This window comes from Pinus tabuliformis, chromosome 4_1 (assembly GCF_031772625.1).
Source record: "Pinus tabuliformis cultivar Carrire ecotype Pingquan chromosome 4_1, CPIR1, whole genome shotgun sequence".
Lineage (NCBI taxonomy): Eukaryota > Viridiplantae > Streptophyta > Pinopsida > Pinales > Pinaceae > Pinus > Pinus tabuliformis.
Window position 1 is genome coordinate 841,818,996 of NC_142303.1, and position 10,494 is coordinate 841,829,489.

At 36.2% G+C, this 10,494-nt stretch overlaps 1 pseudogene; it reads left to right on the top strand.

Moving 5' to 3' along the window:
• The first annotated feature begins 9,138 nt into the window (after positions 1-9,138).
• Positions 9,139-9,698, top strand: LOC149178839 (uncharacterized; annotated as a pseudogene).
• The last annotated feature ends 796 nt before the right edge of the window (positions 9,699-10,494 follow it).

The following is a 10,494-nucleotide window of genomic DNA, read 5'->3' on the forward strand; positions in this document are numbered from 1 at the left end:
ACCATACCTCATTGAAAGTCTTCAGTTGGTTTGGGTTTTATTTTTTGAGTCAAATGCTACCAAGTCATCATGTCATGTCTCTGATATGTTCAAGAGAATTCCAACCTCAGTAAAATTATGTTTCCAATCATAGCCTTCAGTTACATCAACCATCCTTGAGTCAGTCTTGGATTACTCCAAACTATTGTTCTTCAAAACTTCGCATGAGTTTTGTGTCGTAGGCCCTCGTGCGACGGATCACTTCCTATCGACGTCAACTCATTATCTAGGAAGTTGATATATAAACCTTCGGTACCTTGAAGACTGTGATGAGCACCAGCATTGCAGCAAAAATGCTGCAACTCTTGGGGCTACCAACTTTACTTTATCAACCCGGGGTTCGTACAAACTTGGAGGTGACATTGTTGTATACACAAGTAAATGTGATGGGTTTGCTCATTGTCACTGCTAAGCTGGTGATAGACCACTAAGGTTTTTCAAACCAGACTTCTATGGATTCAGAAGAAGCTTGATTACCAATGAGGGAAAGAGAAATCTACTCTAAGAAAAAGCTTGTCTACCGCCGTAAGGAAAAAGACTGAAATCAAATGCTAAAACACACCATTTTCTAACTAACTGCTAAGAGGTTATGCTTCAAAATAATGCTAAGTTAACATGTATGCAATTCTACTATCCTAAGCATGAAAATTCAAAGCATCAAACATTCTACTACTATGCATGTAAATGAATAAAATAATTATGTTTTTCTTTTTGTCTTTTTTATGTGAAAGTGTGAAAGCTAATCTCTTTTGGTGATGTGGCAGGTGGCTTAGGGATGATGGTGAATGGCTAGAAGGTTGGGGAGACCAGTAGGGGACCTTTTCTAGCTTCCTAGAGGATTTTTCCTCAATTTGGCCTCAAAACATGCCACTACAGGTAAACCTACAGGATGTCCTAATGTGTTCTACAGGATGTCCTGAAAACCTACAGGATCCCCTATATTTCTACAGGATACAGCCAAGAGCAAAAGGATGGGTGTTGAAGGTGATGGAAGGCTTAGGGAAGGTGGTTGGTGGATGGAATGAGGCAAGGGAGTGCCTAGGACCACTTCAGAACTCAAAACCAAGGTTGGGAGATGGTTGGATTTGCTCAACAAGCTTGGAGAAGTTTCCTTGTGAAATGATGAAATTGGTGAGGGTTTTAGTGAAAGAAAAGAATGATCATGGATGGATGAAGTTGGAATGAGGTTGCTGACTATGAAATCTCTCTGTACTTCTAAAACACCTGCACTACATCAAACATTGACATTTACCCAAAAATCATGTAAACAAGAAGAATTTCAATTATCTAAGGAAAACAAAATTTCATGAGCTAGCTGCCTACTTTATGCATGAGGAGAACTTGCAGAATAAGATGGAACATTGATGAGATCTAATGTAAGACTGAAGGTAGAATAAATTATAACTAAATCCTACTCTTGCAAACTGATCAAATGCTGGCCTAAGTACAAAAAACCCTAAATTCCATGAGAAACTAGAATTCTGTCTTTTTGGGGCTGCATAGGAGTTCTTTCCTCAAACCATGATCCTTGAAGGAAGGAGTGAGGCCAAAAACACCTATTGACAGATTTTTGATGTTCCTTTATCTCTTCTAAACTACTGTTGAAGTAAAGCACAAATGGAAGCAAACTAATAAGCAAACTAATCAAATCTACACTACTTGCAGTGAAATAATTCTAAAGACAATTCAACCATTAATCTATGAATTCAATCTAAGCATATAAATACAAGAAGAGGAGCCTTTTATGCTAGGTTTGGGCCCTAACCCAAGAGCTTCAGCCCTCTGAGTTAAATCAGTGTTGGATCAAGTAATTGCTCATTCTCATTATCAAAACAGAAAATTACATAACAATGTCTTCCACAAGTCTTGAACTCGAAATTGACTAGTGTTTTTATAGCAAAATTCGAATCCTAATGAGGTTCTAGGCCTCTTTATCTATAAAACTGAAGTCCCCAACAACTTCCTTAAATAAAGGGAGGCTCGGCTCCGAAGCTCAAGATAAACTAGCTCTTTAACTGTCACTTGCTCGGTTTCCCTTTGATCTCCATGACTTGGCTAATTGTACTTCGAGCTAGTGTGATTGATGGAGGAATATTCAAATGAGGGAGGATTTAATGAGGAGGATCTACCTCCTACAATCTCTCCTCCTTGTCTCATTCGATTTTCAGCCCTTAATTAGCCAAAATTCCATGATTTTCTCTCAAAAACCTGCAATTAATGCACATTAGTCCACTAAGCATAATATCTCACTTTGACTCATCTCATTAAACAAAATATAATCAAAATATGTAATAAATTGTGAGAAGAGTTGATTTGACTAAGCTAGGAGGTGGATTAAGGTCCATATAGTTACCCAATGATAAGGCTCATCAGCCTACATGCCTTAATGGATGGTTTCTTGCCTTCAACGACAGGTTCTCATCATTGACCTTTAATCAAATGATTCTATTAGTATTCGACATCATCACATCTACTCACACTCCATAGATTGTACTGGAAGTACCTTGAGATCCATTGTCATTATTGGTGGTTTCTCTTGCACTCGTTAACGGTTCACATCATTGACCGGTAATCAAGTGGTTTCTAACATGTTCAACTACGAGATATTCACTCAAATGGCTAGATTCATACTACGGATCGAGAAATGGAGATGAAGACCCTGGATCTAGTTTCATCCATCCAAGATGTGTGGAGTTATTAAATATTCATGATTGTAAACATAGATCCATTGATGGCTTCATCCATACTATGTCGTCTATTGACATGGATCTTCAGATGTATTTTTGTATTGTTCTTTGAGACATTTGTGTTCTGAATATGGGAATGCCTACCTCAACGATGATATTATATATTGCATTGTAACATTTGATTGATTGTTTTAGGTCTCTAATTGCAGTCTCTAACCCACACCTTGGCATGATAAAGTGCTTCAGTCATCAAATATCTCTTATGTCTATGCACTTTAGGGGGCAGTCCATTACATGTCATTTTGTCACATTAGGAAAATGACACTCAGTTTGGATCTCTTGCTATCCACAAATGTGTCCCAAAGTATTCCCCTGTAAATTTAGAATCCAAATTATCCCAAAGAAAATGGAATTCCTAGATCCCGCGGTACAAAACCCTATTTTTGGCTACCTACACAGTTCCCTAGTCAATTTATAGACATATGGAGAGAAGACCATTAGAAGTTGTGCATAAGAACACACTATCTTACACTATGACCTGTGAACATGACTTAACGCGTGTAAAAATAAGTCTAGAAGAATTGTTGGTAGCATCTATCCCAACCAACAAGCTTCGAATGGTTGCCTATTCAGTCCCAATCATAGACCAACTCCCTCTCTTTGTGGTATGTCTATCCCACCATTAGTGGATATCATCCCTTGAAAAATGGATCCCAAACGTCCCACTTTTGGCCTATAAAGCTAACATAGTCCTGAGGATTGAGAAGGATTGTTGGAAATAGGCTTATGATGCAGGAATAAGGTTGGAAGGTTATTCATTCAAGGAGAGGGTTGGAGATTGTGGGAAGGGACTTGCAACATCAAGGTTACATGGTTGTAAGGTTATTCTCCATTTTATTAATATAAAGGTAATCATTCTTTCTCAATTACATCTTTGTTGGTATAATTTGTAGGATTCCTTGATCACCTATAGAGATTTTGATTGCATATTGATCAGTTTATGATACATGATTGGTTAATTAGTCCATTTATCTCTTATGATTATATATTGGATGCTTTGATCTCTTGTTTATTTCTGTCTATGCAGATCTCCTTCAGGATATCATGGAGAAGTTGTGGGGAGCGACGGGAGGATATCTAAAGCATTGAGGAGTGAATGGTCGAAAGCTTTGAATGAGACTTCATAAATCATTTCGTTTAAATGGTAAGTGGATTCTATCATAGTATTTGTTTCATTCAATCATAGTCTAGAGAAAGTTAGCAATTCCTGGTTGTTTGTTACTAGGTTTCCTTGAATTCTGGGGAGATCACTCTTGTCCGCAAGAGGGACAAGTCCACATAACAGAAGGACTAGTTGTTTCTCTGTGGACGTAGCCCAAACTAGGTGAATCATGTATATTTGTGTCGAGTCTCTTGTTTTATGCATTTGTGCTTATGTTTCTGCAATAATTTTATTTGTTTCATTGTTCCATTAATTAATTTCTAACAACTAGTATTAAAGCCAAAGGTGTATTTGGTTGATAAACTCGTAGGAGAGAATGGCTCCTAGTTCGAATGGGAGCAATGTAGGAAGGTGGTGGGTTTAGGGTTGAGAAATTTAACGACCAAAATTACCAAGTGTGGAAGATGCTGATGGAAGACTATATGTATCAGAAAGATCTATACATACCATTGAGCGAAAAATCAAAGAAATCGATGAGTATGATGGACGAAGAATAGGTTTTTCTCAACAGAAAGGCACTAGGAGCAATATGGTTGTGTCTGGCAGTGTCGATGGCATTCAAAATTTCAAAAGAAACGACAACAAAAGGTTTAATTATGGCATTGGCCAAACTATATGAAAAACCCTCAACCTCAAATAACGTATTTCTTATGTGCCTATTTAATATGAAAATGTCAGAAGGTGCATATGTTGTTGACCATTTAAATGAATTTAAAACGATTACCAACCAGTTAAGTTTCACACAGGTAAATTTTGATGATGAAGTTAGGGCTCTATTATTTCTGTGCAAATTTCGAGAAAGTTGGAATCGCTTAGTCATGACTAGTAGTAATTTTATCTATGGGTCTATTACTTTAAATTTTGATGATGTTTTTGGTCCTATCCTTAGCGAGGAAATGCAAAGGAAAAGCTCAAGTGAGACAACAGGTAATGCTTTGACTGTAGAGACTAGAGGAAGAAATTAGAGAGAGGAAAGATCCCACAACATCACAGTAAGTCAAGGAAAGATAGATCCAAGTCTAGATCGGCGATAATGTGCTATAAATTGGGGAAGAAATGACACCTGAGGAAATACAACAAATCTCGAAAGGGAAAAGGAGATGGAAAGCAAGAGAACAATAATGAAGTGAATGTGATAAGTGATGTGTTGCAATATTCTTTGATTCTTTCATTAGTTAATATTATTAATTCTTGGGTGGTAGATTTAGAGGCCTCGTTCCATGCCACACCTGATATGAAACATTTTCAGACTATGTTCAAGGATTTTGGACAGGTTCATCTTGGTGATGATAAACCCTGTAAAATCGTTGGAATGGGTAAGGTTTTTATAAATCAATAGAATGGAAACCAATGGCTATTAAAGGAGGTAACACATGTTCTAGATCTAAATAAAAATCTAATTTCAACGAGGCAATAGGGAGGTGAAGGTTGGGTAATTACTTTTACAGACAAAACCTGGAAGGTCACTAAAGGAGCCTTGGTAATAACAAAAAGATAAAAGGTTGGTACTTTGTATTTATGCAATGGTATTTCAAATTATATTAATGCTTTAACCTCCACAGGAGCGATACGATACCCTGGCATCATAGGCCCAGGCACATGAGTGAGAAGGGGATGCAGATTCTTCACTCAAGAAATTGGTTGTCAAGTTTGAAGCATGTTGATTTGGATTTCTGTGAAAATTGTGTTTATGGAAAACAAAAGAGAGTCTTATTTCTCATAGTTGGCAAGGAAAAGAAGAGCGAAAAAATAGAGTTTGTGCATGCATATGTATGGGGACCTACTCAGGTATCATATCTCGGTGGCTCTCACTATTATGTTACTTTAATTGATGATGCAACTAGGAAAACTTGGATTTATTGTATTTGGAACAAGTCTGATCTATTTGATACTTTCAAGAAATGGAAAGCTTTGGTTGAGAATGAGATGGGAAAGAAGTTGAAGTGTCTAAAATCAGACAATGGAGGTGAATACTACAACAAATAGTTTGATAACTATTGTTCAAAGCATGGAATACGTAGAGAGAAAACAATTCCAAGAACACCACAGGAAAATGGTGTGTCAAAAAGGATGAATAGGACAATCATGGAGTGTGTAAGGTGCATGAGATTGCATGCAAGTTTTCCCTTACAATTTTGGGCAGATGTTGTAGATATTGTTGTTTATCTAATAAATAGAGGGCCTTCAAGTTCCTTGGATGGTGGTATTCTTGAGGAGGCATGGGTAGGTAAAAAGGTAAACTACTCATTTTTAAAGACTTTTGGTTTGACGCCTTTGTCCACATTAATAAAGAAAATAGAACAAATCTTGAGGCAAAAATTAAAGAAATGTGCCTTTACTGGATATGGTGTTAATGGTTTTGGTTATCTCTTATATGACTATGAAAAATCACAAAATCATTGGGAGCAGAGATGTCATATTCAATGAAAATGTCTTGTATAAGGATCGGATGCATTGAAAGAAATAAGAAAAGGAAAATAAAGAATACCCAATGCTTGATGAGATAACAGAAAAATTAAAGGTGCATGAAAATCATAATGATCAACAGCCAAAAAAACAACAACAATAGGCACCTCAAACACCTGAAAGTGGTGTTAAAATATCTATCAAGATAAGTATAGCCCCTAAACGATACTCTCATTCATTATATTATGTATTGTTCATTGATTCTGGTGAACCGGAAAGATATGAAGAAACAATATTGCAGGTAGAAATTGGGAATAAGTGGGAGAAAGCCATGGAAGAAGAGATGGACTCCTTGATGCATAACCAAACTTGGGACTTAGTAAAGTTGCTAGTATGTAAAACAACATTGCAGAATAAATGGGTTTATAGGTTGAAGGAAGAATATGGAGGTAAACATAGGTATAAGGTTAGACTTGTGGTGAAGGGGTTTTCACAAAAGAAATGTATAGACTTTGATGAATTTTTTTCTCTTTTTGTTAAAATGACTTCAATCATAACTATTGTAAGCCTAGTGGCAGTAGAAGATTTGCATCTTAAGCAGTTAGATGTAAAGGCAATATTTCTCCATAGGGATTTGAAGAATGAAATATATAGGCAGTAGCCACAAGGGTATGAGGTCAAAGGGAAGGATATATTAGTGTGCAAATTGAAGAAGAGATTGTATGGTTTAAAACAAGCTCCAAGGCAGTGGTATCTAAAATTTTACAGGTTTATGTCTAAACAAGGTTATAATAGATGTCACTCTAACCATTTTGTTTTTCTTAAAAAGAAAAATGTCGGTAGCTATATTATATTGCTATTGTATGTAGATGGCATGCTTGTTGCAGGGTCTAACATGCAGGAAATTAATGTTCTCAAAGGAAAATTGGAAAATTCATTTGCAATGAAGGATTTGGGTGTTGCAAAACAAATCCTTGGTATGAGAATCACTAGAGACAGGAAAAATTGCAAATTAACATTGTCTTAGAGTGAGTACATAGAAAATGTGTTGGAAAGATTTAATATGTAGAATGCAAAACCATTTAGTTTACCTTTGGCTAGCCATTTCAAAGTAAGTAAGAAGATGTAGCCCAAGACTCGAGAAGAGATGGATTATATGTGTAAAGCATCACCAGTTGGAAGCTTAATGTATGCAATGGTCTACACAAGGCCTGATATTGCACATGCATTGGGAGTTGTAAGCAAGTATATGAACAATCCATGAAAAGAGCATTGGATGACAGTGAAGTGGATTCTCAGGTATTTGAGAGGTACCACAAATCAAGAATTATGCTTTGGTGGTTCAAACATTGCTCTAAAGGGATATGTTGAAGCAGATATGGCAAGTGATAGAGATAACAAGAGGAGCACCACAAGGTATGTGTTTATTGTAGGTATAATAATTGTCGGTTGGGTTTCAAAATTGCAAAACAGTGTTGCACTTTCAAAAATGAAAGCAGAGTATGTTGTTTCTATAGAGGCTTGTGAAGAAATGATTTGGTTACAAAGGTGTATGATGAATTGGGCAAGAAGCAAGAGATGAGCAAGTTATACAGTGACAACCAAAGTGTCATTCATCTTACAAAGAACTTAGCATTTCATTCCAAGACTAAACATATACATCTCAAGTACCATTTCATACGGCCAGTGTTGGAATATGGATAGTTGAAGTTGGAAAAGACACACACTAGCCAGAATCCTGCAAATATGTTAACAAAATTTGTAACCAAGGAGAAACTGAAATTCTACTTAGTTTCAATTTGTCTTCAAGTATGATGGTGAAGATGAGAAATAGCTAGGTCCAAGTGGAGTGATTGTCCAGCAAGTGAAACAACGATGGAGTTTATGTAATCAGTGTCCAAGTGGGAGATTTTTGGGTGTGGAGCCTATTTATCTTCCTGATTGTTCAGAGGTTTTTTGTTTCGGCCATGTTGGATCTATGTTCCTAACGGGGTGGAAACACTACCTATATGATCGTCGTTAGGGGGGTCCAGGGGGGGCCTTGTAAAATATTATTATTTCGTAGTCAATTTAGGTTGTTCATTAGGTGGATGATCTGACGGTAGAATTTATTTTAATTTAGCGTTTTTTTCCCTAAAAGGAAACCCTCAATTTAAGTTGTAGTAGAAGCATGGTGTGTTCCAGTGCCTAAAATCCAAATACATGTTCATAGGATAATAACAAATGCATGATCTTAGGGGGGTATGCTCAAGGAAATGAAGGTGGCCATGAGCAAATAATATTCTAGTTAGTGTTTACGGTAGAGTAGTAGTCATGTAGTGTAAAGTAATTGAGGGGGAGAACAACCAAAATAGTGTTCCTTTGAGACATGCCAAAATTAGTTCCAAGGCTTTCAAGAGTAAATTAGAATATCATTGAAGGTCTGTGGAAAATGTTAAAAATTGTACCATGTTTATCTAATGTCCCTTTGGAGAAAATAGTTTGTAAAAGTGAGGGACTCAAATTCCATGGACCATTTGGTCTTTTTTATGTATGGAGGTTTAAAATCAAGTTGAAGAAGCTCAATCAGACCAAGGGACACTATAAAATGTTATAAAACCTGCAAAAGGTATTCGTAAGGAGTTTCCATTTTATTTAAGTTCTAAGTGTGATGAAACATTATAAGGAACATATACACAAGAGGTTATTTAAACTTTGCAAAAGCGCCTGAGTCAAGATAAGTTTTTCATTGGTACATGATTATGTAATGGAAACAACAACAATGATTTGCAATACAAGTTAAGCATGGGTAGAAATACCCCTTACATTGATGTAGGTGATGACATAACTTGTGCAATGTGTGAGAAATTTATAGAAGATGCAACAAACTATGCCAATTAGAACATGACTCAGACAAAGGTTTGGTTGTGTTGCAGCAGACATGTTCAAAACTTGGTGTTTTCAGTACTAAGTGTATATCATTAGTTAACTATTATGTCCCTACCATTTTCTTAGAAATTACAACTATGAGTCCAAAAGAGTTTTGTTAGAAGATAAGTATATGCAATGGTTCGTCATCTCTTGCTCTAAATAGAAAACATAATAATTGTGATGTTTGTGAATCTACAATGTTGGATATTGAGACACACATAAAAGACCCTGATACCAAAATGAGATTGAATGAGATGCTACTAGATGACAGCAAATGTTTCCTAAGACATGAACAGAAATGCAAGAAACTTGTCTTTGAATATGGACCTCCTATCCTAACAAATTCGGAGAAATATCTAGATTCCAATGACATTTGCTATAAAATTCATGTGTGTGAACATGTTGCATGGGATAATGGAAAATTAATGATATGAATAGGTATTTAATTATAAGTTTCCCTCATTAGAGTCTTCAGCACATGCACACTCAAAGTGAATTGGTTTTTGTCCTTATGCAAGTTAAGGTTATATAGCATTGTGAATTTGAATATGATTACAAAGAACATGTAGCGTAGATACAAAGTGGGAGTGTGAGATCAACTCCAATATCAGTGCTATTAAAGAAAATACATGGTCTAAGTATCCAGCTAGAAGAAACTATAAGAGAAGATACAAGCACAGAAGAGCTAAGACCAAAACTATGAGCTAGTACAAAAGATCAACTTTAGTAGAAGACTTAAATGGAATGACAAGAGACTGGCAGAAAGAAATTTTTACAAAAATTTTGCATCCACTCTTGCAAACTGAGGATGAAGCCTTATGGGAAAGAGACTCAACAAATGATTCCAAGAAAATCACCCTTTTGGAGAAAAAATTGGCACATGTCTAGTACCCACAATTTAATATTACACAATGCATTAGCTTGTTGGAGGGGCTCAAGAACACAATAGTTTTGGCCAAATGTAGCGGAAAAAGAAAAAATTTTGGCAAGAGAATATTCATACTATTCATCAGAGAAGCATCAAATTACACATCATCTAGCTCATGCTCCACAAAGTTTGGTCCAATTTCATCATGTGGAGAACTATCAATTTAGTTCAAATATCAGAAGGCCAAATAATTGTTTCCTACCACCAATTCAATCAAATTCTAGATTAGAGTGGACACATAGGTATGGAATATTTATGCCACCAAAAAGCCACTTTAATATATCACAATTGCAGTACTTCAA